Here is a 17,113-nt window from a genome sequence, read left to right as displayed (position 1 = left end):
GATGTCTACCATGTATTCAGTACATTAGGGAACCATCCCCAGTCATGGAAAAGAACAGATAACACTACGGGAGGAGGTTCAGATAAGTAATGCCATTATTTAAAAAAGTAAGCAATTTCTTTTTTTTTTTAAATAGTGGCATTGTATAACAACCATAATCTATTTCTGTCTGTGAGTAATGCAGGATTTACCCACAGGTGGTTTCAGCCATGTGATTAAGCTATTCCAATGGTGGGTAAATCTTGGATTACTCACAACTAGTCATGGATAATTGCTAATATAAACCATAACCTTTTCATGCTACTGAAGTCAAGGAAATAAATGGTATAATGCCTGGATGCATGTCTATGGAGGAATAAAAGCAGAACAATCACCTCTAGTACAAGGATCTAGGATATAATCATTTAGCTTTGATTACAGCAATATATACAAGACAATAAATGGATCAAAATAGCCTGGTAAAGGGCTCTGCAACTCAGTCATGTGAACATAAACTATGACTGGAATGCAGAGCACCCAGATCATAGTTCTGTGCCCATCTGTAATTAGATATGTATAATGCACTGTGGGTCAGATGGGCATGAGGATTCTAAACCCATAAGACAGCTCCCTTTCCACAGAGATGCAGTATCATACTTACGGTGCTGTGCCCACATCCATCAGAAACTGAATGCTAGAACAGCAAAAAGAGAATGTTACCTGACCATATCTTATGTCCCTTAAATGCACATCAAAGGAGAAAATGTGAAAACTAGCCCCCATTGATATGATAAATGGCATCCCCTTATGCAGATATCCAACCACATTCTGAGCAACCACACACCTCCTGACATCAGAGAAATTCAAAGAACAACCATGACCTTATCTCAGCTTCCGAATAGTAAGTATAACATGCGGTTGGATTTGGACAAGGTAAATGACTGGACTCATATGGTTACAAAGTAGGGGTCCATTCAGAAAGTGGAGCCCAACATATTATAAGTGAAATAGCTAATATTCAGGTTATAATAGAATGCAAAGAAGAATTTTAAAAATAAACAGGGCTCTATATTAGGACCATTAATCTTTAGCCATTAATGATATGCACAATTACATTGTTTAGAAACAATATACACTCTGCAAATGACTCTACTCTCACATGCTCTGCCCCAGAAGTAGCAGATACATAATTAGCTACTCAAAAATGCCATTATAAACTTGAAACATGGTTCAAATGATTGCTACCATGGCTAATCCCACCCCCCAAAAAAAATAATTGAAAATTATACTTCCTCAGGCTAGACTATCCTGGCGGTTATACGCTTACATTACTCCTATATAGCTTAACAAAGTAAAGTCTCAATGTAAATTTCTTACTCTCTTCTATCCCTTTGCCCTTACTACCACTTCTATGGTCTCTTACCCCCAGACAAGTTTTTCCTTCCAGCAAAAATTCCATCTCATATTGACTACCTTCTATATGTTTCTCAAATGAACTATAACTTTCTTTTCTCTATATCACCTAATTTATATATCTTTCCTCATCTACTCTCTGCTTTCTACTCTTATCATGTCCTCTCAGCTTTTTACTCATATCTACCAAACCTCCTCTCTCTCTTCTTTCTCCTACCCATAAATGTAGAATTGTAATTTAATATTTTAAACTTCACTGCATATGTCATTTTGATGTATTAATATGTAATGACTATATTTTACAGATTGCAAATTTTCTCTTCCTTGCAGTTATTGTATGTCCATACTATAACTTTAAGCTTTAAATTTTCACCTATTGTATGAAACTGTCTATTTTATAACTAGAGCTTTTCTCTCTGTGTATCCAATGAAAGGGGGCTACCACAGCCCAATCAGACTACCCCAGGCAACAAAAGTAATAAATAGATAAATTTAATAAATATAATTAACACCAGCTTAAAAATAATTCTTAGACAACATAGTCATAAAACAAGTCCCTGAAACCAAACTGCTATGTGTAATTCTAGAGTAACACCTAAAATGTGATTCCCATAACAACTATATCATAACAAAAAAGTGGTCAAAAGCATGGCTCATTATACAAAGCAAAGCCTTACTTATTATTACTCACACTTTTGTACTACCAACCTTGCTGCAGGCATCCTTCATATTTAATGACACACCTAAAATTAAACCTAATAAAAATAAAATGGTCATATAACAAAGCAGCGAAACTAGCAGCTGGTTTATCCAATAAAATTTACCACTGCTTAGCTCTGAGAAACCCAAATGGGCTGAATTACAAAACATACTATATACTTCCCAATTTATATTAGTTAATTTTATCATGTAACTGCAAACGGCACATGCTGAGAGTCGCACCATAATCTTCTCTTTCGGCTGTTCCCATTAGGGGTCGCCACAGCAGATCATCTGTTTCCATTTCTTCCTGTCCTCTGCATATTGCTCTGTCACACCAACCACCTGCATGTCCTCTCTCACCACATCCATAAACCTTATCTTAGGCCTTCCTCTTTTCCTCTTACCTGGCAGCTCCATCCTTAGCATCCTTTTCCCAATATACCCAGCATCCCTCCTCAGCACATGTCCAAACCAACGCAATCTCGCCTCTCTTGCTTTGTCGCCAAACTGTCCAACCTGAGCTGACCCTCTAATATACTGATTCCTAATCCTGTCCATCCTTGTCACACCCAGTGCAAATCTTAACATCTTTAACTCTGCCACTTCCAGCTCTGACTCCTGCCTTTTTGTCAATGCCACTGTCACCAACCCATACAACATAGCTGGTCTCACTACCCTCTTGTAGACCTTACCTTTCATTCTTACTGGTACCCGTCTGTCACAAATCACTCCTGACACTCTTCTCCATCCATTCCACCCTGCCTGTACTCTCTTCTTCACCTCTCTTCCACACTCACCATTACTCTGAACTGTTGATCCCAAGTATTTAAACTCATCCACCTTCGCCAACTCTACTCCCTGCATCCTCACCATTCCTCTATCCTCCCTCTCATTCACACACACATATTCTGTCTTAGTCCTGCTGACCTTCATTCCTCTCCTGTCTAGAGCATATCTCCACCTCTCCAGGGTCTCTTCAACCTGGTCCTTACTCTCACTACAGATCACAATGTCATCTGCAAACATCATAGTCCATGGGTCCTCCTGTCTGATCTCATCTGTCAACCTGTCCATCAACATTGCAAATAAGAAATGGCTCAGAGCTGATCCTTTATGTAATCCCACCTCCACCTTAAATGCATCTGTCACTCCCACTGCAGACTTCACCACTGTCACACTACCCTCGTACATATCCTGTACCACTCTTACATACTTCTCTGCCACTCTTGAATTTCTCATACAATACCATAACTCCTCTCTAGGCACCCTGTCATATGCTTTCTTCAAGTCCACAAAGACACAATGCAACTCCTTCTGACCTTCTCTATATTTCTCCATCAACACTCTCAGAGCAAACATTGCATCTGTAGTGCTCCTTCCTGGCATGAAACCATACTGCTGATCACTAATCATCACCTCCCTTCTTAACCTAGCTTCTACCACTCTTTCCCATAACTTCAAGCTGTGACTGATCAGTTTTATCCCTCTGTAGTTACTACAGCTCTGCACATCACCCTTATTTTTAAAAATAGGTACCAAAACACTTTTTTTTTTTTCCACTCCTCAGGCATCCCCTGACTTTCCAAGATTTCATTAAACAATCTGGTTAAAAACTCCACTGCCATTTCTCCTAAACACATCCATGCTTCCACTGGTATATCATCTGGACCAACAGCCTTTCCATTCTTCATCCTCTTCATAGCTGTCCGTACTTCCTCCTTGCTAATCTGTTTCACTTCCTGATTCACTATGCCCACATCACCCAGTCTTCTCTCTCTCTCATTCTCTTCATTCATCAGCCCCTCAAAGTATTCTTTCCATCTGCTCAACACACTCTCCTTGCTTGTGAGTACGTTGCCCTCACTATCCTTTATCACCCTTACCTGCTGCACATCTTTTCCAGCTCGCACTATAATAAAGTATATTTATTTAAACAAACAAGTTGCATACAAAAATGTATATATGAAACATAAGATCAAACATATTTATATGATAAAATTGTTCTTAAAGGTATTTTAACACTAAAAGCTGTTAAAATTTAGGAGTTATTTCTTAATACATTTTATTTATACATTTATTGTCAATTATATATATTTTGTGGTGTTATAAATACATATTTCATGATGTTATAAATATATATATATTTTTCATAAGCATTTTAATGTGAATTCTTTTGAGCGCCTATTTTTATTTGTTAGTTTTCTACTGGTGGAACTAGGATTACATCCACTGTTTTTAAACATTTAAATATGGTTATTTTGCAGTTATCTACAGGTTCTGATGAAGTTCCTTATGGTTGGAAAGAAAGTGCTTGACACCTATCTATTGTTTTTTTACTGGCATTTGTTTAAATATATTGTGGTATGACTCTCAGCATGTTCTGTTTGCAGTTACGTGTCTTTGAGATTCTACATGCTGTTGTCACTTTTTATCGTGGCTCCTTCTTCATTTTATCATATATAAACTAAAAAACTATCCATGTCTAAACACCTTGTCAAAATGCATAACCCTAACAAATTCTTCAGATCACAAAGTAAGAATATGCTGCATATTAAGCCATATTCATACACAGCCTATAAACTATCTTAGCTTGAATTAGAACTGCCAGTAGTCCTCTACAACCTATATATTAATAACTAGCTGCATCTTTAGGTTCCCAATGACCACTCAACTCTAGTTACAAGTCTCTGTCATTAACTATTGATATAAATAACCAACTGTCACTCAAAACATTCCCCTTACTGTTTCCCCTTCTCCTTACTCTCTACCACTTCGCAGTCCTTAGTCACCTCTCCAAAGTCAAACTATCATGTACGATACATTTTCCCTTCTGATTTTATCTACTTTTATAACTTAAGTTCTACTGCCTTATTTGCTTCTCCCTGTGATCAAATACTACATTTCTATGACACTCAACATATAGATACATATTTTGTTGCTAAGTATATCACAAATACAAAACTACATTATCTCATTATGTTTTGACAAGATAATATGTGGATTACTGTCCAATTTGTTTTATGAACTGTATTTTTACTGCTTACTATCTCAGATAATGTTTTTAATTGTTGTTACCAATTTCATTGATTACAAAGATGATTTTTTTCCTGGGTCTCTGCTGAAAAGGGGCCAAAATCCCTGTCAAATTATTCCACTTAACAAATAGAAATAAATAAACAAATATATGCATAAATAAATATACAAGGCTCTTTGACATCTAATGGTTACTGATGAATGCTTTGTGTGAGGCAGGACATGAGAGGTATTTCTCAGTGGATAAGTAGTGGTATATTCTACTGACTAAGCTGTTAAAACCTTAAACTACTGACAATTAAGATAAGGGCAGACTGAGTCTTGCAAAAGGATAGCGTTAGTGGTTTAACAAGAATAGACATAGCAAGCCTGGAGGAAATATATTATACTGATTATTCAAAAAACACAGACTAAAGTCAACAACCTTCAACTTATTAAAACAACAAACACAAGTACACAAAACATGAGCAAAACCTCCTCTTCTTCTTAAAAAGCACTCTGCAAAAAAACAAATAAAAAAAAAACAAACAAAAAAAAAAAAAAAAAAAAAAAAAAAAAGACCCACCTATTTTTAAGGGCGGATTCATAGAAATGACTTCATTAAGTTTCATAGATTGTGAGCCATAAGTTTCTTCCTGTGAGCTATTTTCAATAGCTTCCTTTGATCATTTAATTTCACCCCCCTCTTTTATATTCTTAACATTCACTATCACTCCTAATTTAAAACACTACAAAGGACAAGCTTCCAACAATGTTCACAATGTCTATTGTGTGTGTTATAATGCATTATGTGTGGTGTGCTGGGGATCTCTGAAGAACATAAAACTGGTGGTCTGCTACATAAAAAAGGGTCTTGCCTACATACTCTGCCAAATAAAATGACATTGTGGTTCTACACTACATTTTTCCTTTGAAGCTGAATGTCCTCCCTGTAATGTGTGTCCCTCCCTGTAATCGATAAAAGACATTACTACTGTCTATATGATTGCAGGCTTTGCAGGAGCCACTCTGTTGTTGTGATGCTGTCTGTTGGCTGATATGCCTTATATCCTTACACAACATATCCTTCACTCTTCAAGTTTTTATCTTTTATGCATAAAACAAATTAGGTTCATCACCTAAGATGTTTTTCAAACTAACATCAGTGGTCAAGATGTTAATAAGTTTACAAATATTTATCAACTTAACATTACTAGTCAACAATAACCTAGGATCACTTCTCACAGATCTTTTATATCCACCATCCCCCAGATACCAGTGTGTACCCCCCCCATGGTTTATCCTACCTGTTCTTTCTGTAACATTTATGATATCTACCTTGTTCACACAACCTGTCTATTATAACCCCTGGTGTAAAGACATTCCTTCAGAGTGTCTACTTCTTGTTCAATGTGCCAATACTTATGCAAACCAGTTCATTAGCCTTTTTACTACCTGCATACCACTACTTCTTTTTGACAGTTTACTGTTCCACAGCATGTACACAAGTTGATTTTCTGGATGTCAGGGTTTTGCTTGACTCCTGGCTTATTTTTATCCTATCTATATAAAAGAGGATTGCTGGAAAAATACTTTGCTTTCCTATGATATGCATCAACCCGATACACTTTTTCCAACATAGTGCAGGCAGGAAGCAAAGGACAAGGAGAATCATGAAGGATGATGCTACGTTTGACAGAGAGTAGACACCTAGATGCTTGAAGGGGTTATGTTATATAGACGGGTTGTGAACAGCAAGGTAAGGTAGAGTAAATGTTATGTTGAGAAAAGGAGGGTATATAAATGTGCTGGGGTAAATAAGGCCCGGATGGTGGATGATAAAGAAGATCTGTCAGTGATCCTAGAGGTTTGTGTTATTGTTGACTTGTATGCTTGTGCATTTTTGTAATTTATAAGAGGGAACTGGAACATCTTGACAAGTGACCAGTGTTTGAATCATGAAAAACAATAAATCTATAAATAGTATAATAAAAAGGAATGAAAACTTGAAGGATTTGTTGTAAGGGGATAAGGAAGAATCAGTAGTAGCTGCATGACCATCACACAGGGGTACTTTCTCCCTTGTCCTGCCTGCTGCAGCCTGCATATAGACAGTAGTAGTTGTTTGTACATCCATATTCGTTACAGGGGGGACATTCAGCTTGGAAAGCGAAACTGTAGAACCACAAAATGTGTGGTTTATTTTGCAGAGTGTCTGCACTGCACCAGTTTTAGTGTAGGCAACCAACTGTATGTTGTTAGTCAGAAAGAATCCTACAGCACCTCTCTTCAATCAGGAACACGACACACAATGCATTGTATAGACATTTGAAGCCAGTTGTGCTTTGCATGGTTTTTTAATTAGAGTGTGAGTGAATGCTTAATGAATAAAAGAGGGGTGACATTAAACAGCTAACTGAATTAGCTGAATCATGGATAGTTGAACTTATGGCTCACAGGAGTCCTGGGGCTTAATGAAGTTATTCTTGAAAAACCCCTTAAAAAATAGGCGGGTCTTTATTGATTTTTACATTTTCATTGATTATTGATTGCAGTTATTTTTCCATAATTTCTGTATCAGTGGCAACCTGTACTAACAACATTTCTGGTTTGTATGAGGGGTCATTTAGGACAAATTAATGCCAGACAGTATCTTGCAGCTATCAGTGAAGAAACTGGGTCAGAGTAGTGGGTTTGGGCAGCAGTAGCTTTTGATGGCCACAATCTGACACATCCCTGGTGATAGGAATGTTGGCATAACTATGAGGAAGAATCCCTTTTGCACTTCAACACTGAAGGGGTTGGCTAGAGCTGACTAACATTATGTGTGATGATGCACATGTTGTCAGTAGTTATGTCAGTTAGGGCATACAAAAAAATCTCCTGGTATGCAGGACAGCATATGTGATACAGCTGGCTACTCCACTCAAACCCACCCATTCCTTCCCAAACAGCCATTGTTGTGGTCCCAGCACCAGAAGATAGTATCAGGGGACTTAATGGAAGATGGAGGTATAGAAGCAGCCCTAGAGATCAGCTGCTAGTTAGTTTGTGGGTACACAAAGTGAGCCAAATAAATAAATAAATGCAAGAATGATGCAAGTTTCGTATTCAGCTGCATATCAAAATAATATCTGATAGCTGCTACTGCGGGTAAACAGTAAGCAGTAAACATGATAACTATGTAGGAACTGCGGTGGTGGTGCTGTGGTAGCGTTGTCGCCTCACAGTAAGAAGTTGTCCTGTTCGATTCACAGCTAAAGCATCTTCTGTGTGGAGACATGCATGAATGGACGTACCTTCGTTGAAGGTTGTGTGTCAGGGCTGGCAACTCAGCACGTAAAAATCTACTGCCAATCATTAGTGGACCAGAGTTCCGCTGTGGCAACCCCTAACCGGGAAAAGCCGAAAGATACAACAACAACATGATAACTATGTAGAAACATTTATCAATAAATTGACAATTAACTACTCAAAACACTACAGTCATTTTGAAGTATGCCATTTTTGGAATGTAATCAAATTAGTTTGCTCACACAGATGTGAGGTGTATTCTCAAACATCATTTAAGTATTCATTCCTATGCAAACCTAAGATAGTGCCAGTTAGTGAACTGTGAAGGACGAATCAATAACATTTCAAACAAGTTCATTGTCTTAGATCATACAGACTCTCAACAGAATTTTGGGTCGTTGTTGGCATGAAGCCAAATCTGAGTGTTTTCAATGGCTTATGCTATGTAATAACACAAGTGACATTTTGTGCTGTAAGAAATGAATGCTCTGAAAAAAAATCAAATTCTGAAACACACAGAGTACAACATAAAGAAAGACAGAAATCACCCATCCACAACAAATACATTTTATGATCAATGTACAGAAAAATTGTTAAGCCTTCCAAGTCATGCATGTTTGTGCCAGCAGGGTATCTTTTGTTAGCTGGCAAAGTGTGATACCTTTCCATTGCTCTTCTGCTACATTTCAGGTAGACTCTGTGCTTGTCTAATGGGTCAGATTTGATCCCAGTGCTTAGAAGTTTATATGTCCTTCTGGCTGAGACAGCAGAAGTCATTTTGCGCATACCCATCACAAATCACACAGACTGCCTGTCTAATGACAATTGAAAACTGCTGCAAGCGATACTTAGGTAAGATGCTACAATAGTATAAGGCAGTGGTGCATGCATTCAGATAGGTCACCTGAACGACTTCCACTTTCTCATAAGAACATATACTGCGAACAATCAGTAGTGGGTGAGGTGATATGGCTCTAAGGACACACACAGGATGAAGACACTCAAAAGTGGAATGAAAAAACTGCATCAAACAAATATAGTTTATGTTGCACAAGAATGCATGTGTACAAACCTGAAAATGAGACAGAAAATGGCCACATTGAAAAATTTTAAACAACTCAAAAGATGAATATACCATAGAGAATAACACCTTTCAGAAGATGAGATAAAATGAATAAAGGCACATAACTTATGGTGGACAGTTTAATGGGAATCTGATTTTTTTTTTTATACAGAGGCTGGCAACTACACTGAACAGACAAACAGGCTGTGAATGACAAAAGTAATTAAAAGATATATGGATCTGGCATCATGTTATTATTAAGGGCAGTGAGGAAAAAGGAATGCTAAGAGGTTACATGGCAACTGCAGTATATAACATCTAGGGAAAATGGAAGACTAAGAATGTTAGATGTTCCTTAGATCAAGACAAAATTCAATGTTTTGGGGGTTTTATGGGAAGGTGAGATGCTGTATGCAGTTTATGAGAAACTTAAGATGTACACACAAAAAATTAAAAGAGTAGCAGACTTGTGTAGCCTAACACTCCCCCATCATAACTACACAAGAGAATATTGAGGTCTGTCCTTGAATTTTCATTTTGAAAGACCAAATAACTTTGCAGAACTATGCCTAATAGTAGAGACAAAAAGAAGCAAGCATTCATAATGATCCCTGACTGAAATGAGTGTGGTTTATGAGTAGGGAAAAAAATCTTGATTCTAATACACATCTGGTGGTAGCATACAATATGCTCTAGTCTTAGGTAATATTAAAAGCATTTCACCCAAAGAATGCTAGTCAAAATTTATGTCTAAAATACAGCATTGTATACTTTATTTTTCACAACTAGCAGTACATTTTCAGTTCTTGAAGTCTAGTAGCCTTATTTCTCTTCTCAGAATCATGCCGGCTGCTGAGAGACAACCTCTGCCTTGCATATATAGCTTCAACAGACTCAATTTTGTCAGACCTATTAACTCCAGTGGTATAATAATCATCCAGTCAAGGGATTTCAATCTCTTTTGCAAGATAAACAGAACATGTTGGAGGGACAGGTCTGTATAACTGAGAATGGCACTTCTGTGGAGCCATCTTCCAACCCACATAAAGCAAAATACTTCTCTTACTCTATTCAAATGTAATTTGGATGAATGGATGGGTAGCCACAAATTCATCCCAGTTAAGCAACCCTATCCCTCATGAATAGGGGAAACATATAAATGTCCCAAAATATTCTTGTTCTATAATTCTCAGGGTTATTTGTATGCAAAATATGTTGGCTACAAACTACCCTGGGAATGTAAGGCTAGGTTTCTTAACATCCTAAAAGATCAATAGCCTTGCATTTACTTATGTTAAGAACCTATGAACATATGGAGTAAACATAACTGTTTTTGAAAGCTTGTCTTAATTCTCATGGTATGTCTGGTGTTAAATCATGGCTAGCCTTCCATTCGGGTCTGTATTATAAGCTTGACTGATTAGCTTGTCGAATGCCAAAATGTCAACAGCTAAACGGCGAAAGCTTAAAATCATGAACGGCCACTTATGCAAATTCCTTCATTGGGAAAGAATTCTCTTAGACGTTGCAAATTAAAATAAACTTCCAATCCCTAACAAAGTGGGGGGCTTAGCCCCCACACCCCCCCAACTAAATATACCAATTCCGAGATCGCTCTACATTGGGGAAAGGGCAAATTCCCGATAACAGTCAAGCAAATTCTTTCCTGATGAAAGAATTTGTATAAGTCACCGTTCACTATTTTAAGCTTTCGCCGTTTAGCTGTCGATGTTTTGGCATTCAACAGGCTAAGCGGTCAAGCTTATAATATAGACCCTTCCATTCATGGAATGATCTGAACAAACCTCTTATTTTTCTTCCAGAAATATGGACAAAGCAAAATGGATTAGGACAAGCCTCCAAACTAGGGACACTTTTTAAATTTTGGCATTGTTAGTTTATAACTTCTCAAAATAACCTTCACCCCGGGATTCATGAAGCTTGCACCAGGCACAGGCATAGCGTAGGTGGTATAATGCCAAATATGGCCACCGAGCGATTCAGGTACGATCCAATTCCACGTGCACTACCAGCGTACGCCAGATCTGTGCAGCTCCCAGCGTAGGTATGCAAATCACCCCATGCGCAGTACTGCAGCATGCAAATGAAGGTACATAGTGATTCATGAAGTGGCGTAGGCGTAGCGTAAGCCTACAGAAATGTAAATGAAAAAAAACGGTTTACATGTTGACAAACAGAACATCGGAGCCTTGGAAGAGGACCAGACTCATGTATTACAAAGTTAACATATGCCAATGGTTAAATATACAGCCAATGGCATAAGAAAAGATGCACAACACATAAAAAATAACATTTAATGTCATGGCCACAGTAACGCAAAGTACAACTGTAGGGCATGTGTGCACAAACGGGAACACAAGGAAAATATATACAAATGTCATAAAATAGCAATGTAACACAAATCATGATTTCACCATAATAGTCAATGGTATGCATGCTACACCACAACCAAGCTGTAGGGGTTGCTAAAGGCCTGTGACAGTGTTCGGTGCGGTAACTATGAATTAGTAGTCAATGCCATGCAAATGAGGCAAGTAATAGTGAATCGCAAACGTCCCGCCAGCCTAAGGATGTACAATATGGCGCAGCGCTACAACACCGAGGAGTGGTCTGGAGGAATACATGACATCAGCAGTGGGGTGTGCCACTGCAGCTTTAAGCACATTGGAGCAATGCAAATCCGGGCTGCCCATTGCTAAGCAAAGCCACAGGACAGGGGCGTGGATGTAGGTATAGCTTTGCTCAGCTGAGAGCACACATGGTGCCTGAAAGCGCATGTGTACGTGGATGAAAACGTGCCAGAAACCCGGTAAGCGGACTCACGCACCGCGCACCACAGCCCAAAAAGGTAGTTTAGGGGAAGACAATAAGGAAATGCTACAGTAGGGTAATTGGAGTACAACTGAACAATTAACACCTATTAACTCACAGTGGGCAATTGATGCCAGCTAATAAGGCTGCTAGCAGCAACCTGCAGAACAGGATAGGGGAGGTGTCAGATTGCAAAGAAAAGACAACTGTCACCGCCAAGCAAAGCAAACCTGCAGTAGATTGGCAATAGAACACATTTCGCAAGACAATCCTGGTTCGAGAAAGTACAAAACAAGAAAGCAGGCTGCTGGATGCATGCCAGACAATGGGAGGGGAATCGTTAAGAAAAGTGGAGGCAAGGGCAAGAGGTAATCCATGGCAGCTAAATGTAATTTTACACCAAAGGCAGCACAATAGCAGAATCTGTGGTAAAACACAAGATACCCTGCAGCTCCGAATGTACATACACACCCTATGACATCATCAGTGTTCAAAGCACAATAGTATAAAGTGTGAAGGCACCTCACACACACTTGTGTATTCCCAAACACTGCACCATCGGTGTAAGCAGACGGGAAATTTTTACAATGTACTTGTTGGAAGCTGCCATAGCTGTGATTCATCAGCATGTGTTGGAGACTGAAGGTGTTGTGGAGGATGATGCTGACAACCACTCAGGCCCCAGAGGAGGAAAAGAGTGTTCAGACCAAGGGTAACCCACCAGGGGCTACATGATCTGGCGATAGTAGAGCATTACAGGGTGGACAGGGACATCATACAGCAAATAGTTGAGCTGTGCTGGCCACGCCTGAGAGCCAGAAACAACAGAGGGGAACCCATCCCAGTGGACACGAAGGTATGTGTAAGCCTGAGAATAGTAGCCACGGGTACCTTTCAAAGGCCAACTGGAGATATCATGGGGATCTCGCAGGCATCAGCATCCAGGGTACTCCACCAGTTCCTGGATGCCATGTTACCACATGCCAGTGAGCATATATACTTCCCCCAAACTCAGGAAGAGTTGGCCAGCAATATGCGTCTCTTCCACCATGTGGCACACTACCCAGAGGTACTGGGTGCAGTAGACTGCACGCACATACATATCAAGTCACCACCCGGAGACCATGGTAGGCGCTACATAAACCGCAAGAGATACCACTCCATCAACTGCCAGGTCATGTGCAATGCCCAGGGCATTATCACAGATGTGTGTGCTGGCAGCCCTGGAAGCTACCATGTCTCCCACATCTGGCATGCCTCACAGCTGTATCAGGTATTTGTCAGGGGGGACATACCATATGGCCACCTTGTGGGGGATGCTGGCTATGCACTGGAGCCATGGATGATGACTCCCATCAGAAATGCACACACACCCATGCAAGAATGCCATAATGAGGCACACACACAAACCAGAATCATCATAGACCATGTGTTTGGGATGTGCCATGCTACATAATATGATCCCGCGGAAACAGCTGCAGCAGAGACATAATGGTGAAGGCCCTCACAGCCCACTGCAATTGCCAAGGCCATCACAGGCACAGAGGGATTCAGACCATGAACAAACTGTGCCAGCCCCAGTAGGCAGATGGAGGATTCCCAATATGCCCACACCTTGGCAAAGAGGGAACGTATAGCACATACATTGACAGTGTAGGCCCCTATGGACTGACACACTTCTCCACCTGCACACACAGTAAAACGGATGGCACACACACACGACCACCTGCAAATTGTAATGTATAGGTGGCCTACTGTGTGAATCCTACATAGGCAGCCCTCAACTATTGCACACACAACAGCTATTGGAACAAGGAAAGTCAACACCTGAACAGTAAACGAAGCTAACAGCATATGTTGATACTGTATGTATAGGTTCCTAGGTACATCGGTAGGTACATGCCCGATTGTCAGAGGCCATTCAGCAGCCTAGGCAAAATGTGTCTGCTATTGCCACCCCATCAGTCAGTCAACTGTCCCTCTGTGGAGCAGAACCAATTGTGGGATCCACGTGTGTAACCACTGTTCCCCACCTAGTCTGCATGGATTCCCCGGTGTGTTAATGAGGGCCTCCATATAATGTAATTAGGGATGTAGTGCCAAAGCATGGGAAGTACCCATGACAGGTATCCACCACCCCAGCATTCTCCAGTTATGGTTGTGTCAAGGTGTAGCACATTACAGTGTGTGGCTCACTCTGACATAGATCCCCAATGCTGGAGCACATCCATTAAACATCACTTGGACATACCATGACGTGGTATCATCCATATGTAAACTAACTGAGTTACACATTTGACTGCAGAATGGAGGAACAGCCATAGTACAGTCCACATACAAAACACTATTAACACCTGTGCAAACACCAGATGACCAAGTGGTAAAGCCACTGACTGTGTCGTGTATGTACCCGGTTCCACGTCCTGCAAGGTCCGTTACATAATCCCGATGGCACGAATAATGGATGTTGGATGTAGGTCATTAGAGCACGTGTAAGCACATGTTGGAGGGGTTTATGCAGCTGCAAGTGACGGTAAGCATCGTTTAAACAGGACTACATGGATATGCGCAAAACAGGTCTAAGCTTTGCCGAATTCTGCACAGATCACGGTCAAAGATGTCCAGAACAGGTGAAACCAGCATTATTCACCCTTGTACTAACAGTGCCTGCTCTGAGAGGTAAAACGACCACTGGCAGGAGTAGAACATGCAACCATGTACACAATCACCTACCACTAAGCTACCCGAGATGTACCAATGGCAGGTGTGTATTGTGACAGGTTAAAACACAAAAGGGCAGGGTTCAGCAAACAGAATATACCGCCATGTACCCAACGAAAGGTGTGTACACTCTCTCTCCTTCTCCCTGTCTATATATATATATATATATATATATATATATATATATATATATATAATAGGGATAGAAAGGGTGATAGAGAGATGTATGTTGATATATACGGAAATACATATATCTGTGAATATATAGACAGGTTAACGACATGCACACAACCATGGAGGTACAAATGAACAGGATACTGCCAACTACCGAATGCTTTACATACTGACATGCGTAATCATGAGGATTAAAGACCGAAAGACCACAGTACCGGAACAGTATAACCACGAGTAATATTATCACGATTTTAAGGGACATTTAGTTATTGCTGCCGGTGCTGCGGTCCAGGTAGGTACTGTGTTTAAGTGTGGTTCTGATTGCTGTAGTGTGTGTAAGTGCGTGTTGAGAGTGTGGTGTGTGTTTCCGTGGGACTGCAATGTGTGTGTGTGTGTGTGTGTGTGTGTGTGTGTGTGTGTGTGTGTGTGTGTGTGTGTGTGTGTGTGTGTGTGTGTTTGCATCGTGGGTCTGTTTGTGCTAACTCGGAGGAAGATTATTACAGTAGTTGTGGTCATAGCCGGCCTTAGGCATACAGTTACCACCTGTTCCACTTTGAGAGGGACAATCCCTCTTTGGCCAGTTGTGTCCTGACAAGAAATATCAAAAAGGGCAAATGTACCGAGATTGTAGGACATAATGATGTCCCATATATTAAGTAATAGTTGCATTAAATAATTATGTCTGTCTCTCAAATACGTAAATTGTACAAGAAACATAATAAGCAGCTAAAGTGCTACAAGAATAAGGTTTAATTTAGGGCAAAAGTAAGTTCTATCCTTTGTACTGACAGTGGGTTTGTGTCGGCCTCTAAACCCTGATGCGTGCCCTGCAAATGTCCCAATATGGCCAATTGAAAAGGTGGCAACCCAAGCCAAATAGTTAGAGTCACCAACACAACTGCAATGAGTGCAAATATTTGTGACAGAAATAAACGAGACAGCTTTCATGTAGCAACAGTTCAGTACATATCGATGTATTTCAGAGGGATTGAAGGATCAACATCACTTGCATGCTATATAGGAACCAATTAACAATGGTTTAATGAATAAGCCTGCAATAATCATAGTATTAGTCTACTAAATAAATTCAAAAATCAAACAACCTGATAATCAAAAACAAAACTGAAGCAAGCAAGTTACCACTCGGCAGATGAAAAACATAAAAACTCTACAAGTTTAATAGTAAAGCGCTTTTCATTTGACAAAATGCTCAAACTTCTTCAGACAAAGCATATTGTCCATTCAAGTAGTTTAAATACTAAAAATTTGCAAAATAATTAGGTAAATAGGCAATTAAAATCAAAAGAACATAAAAAACACCTTTAAAGGCAACATACTTTTCAACAACAGCACCACCTTCAACAGCAGCATGTACTTTCAAAAAACAAATAAGTAAAACTTCCTAAATGCAATAATAAAGAAATAATAAACTAAAAATTCCAAAATTATAGCCGTGAATTGAGCTATCGCAATAAACTTTTAAGCTTTAAGATGCTAATAACAGAACAACATTCATTTAAACCAGGAGCATTGTAAGCATTTAATCTCACCTGCCACAACAATTCAAGTTCTTCTAATTTTGAATGTTGTTCTGTTATTAGCATCTTAAAGCTTAAAAGTTTATTGCGATAGCTCAATTCATGGCTATAATTTTGGAATTTTTAGTTTATTATTTCTTTATCATTGCATTTAGGAAGTTTTACTGTTTTTTGAAAGTACATGCTGTTGTTGAAGGTGGTGCTGTTGTTGAAAAGTATGTTGCCTTTAAAGGTGTTTTTTATGTCCTTTTGATTTCAATTGCCTATTTACATAATTAATTTGCAAATTTTTAGTATTTAAACTACTTGAATGGAGAATATGCTTTGTCTGAAGAAGTTTGAGCATTTTATCAAACGAAAAGCGCTTTACTATTAAACTTGGAGT

This window comes from Protopterus annectens, chromosome 3.part1 (assembly GCF_019279795.1).
Source record: "Protopterus annectens isolate FY-2018-M chromosome 3.part1, PAN1.0, whole genome shotgun sequence".
Taxonomy (NCBI): Eukaryota; Metazoa; Chordata; order Ceratodontiformes; family Protopteridae; genus Protopterus; species Protopterus annectens.
This window is presented reverse-complemented; position numbering follows the sequence as displayed.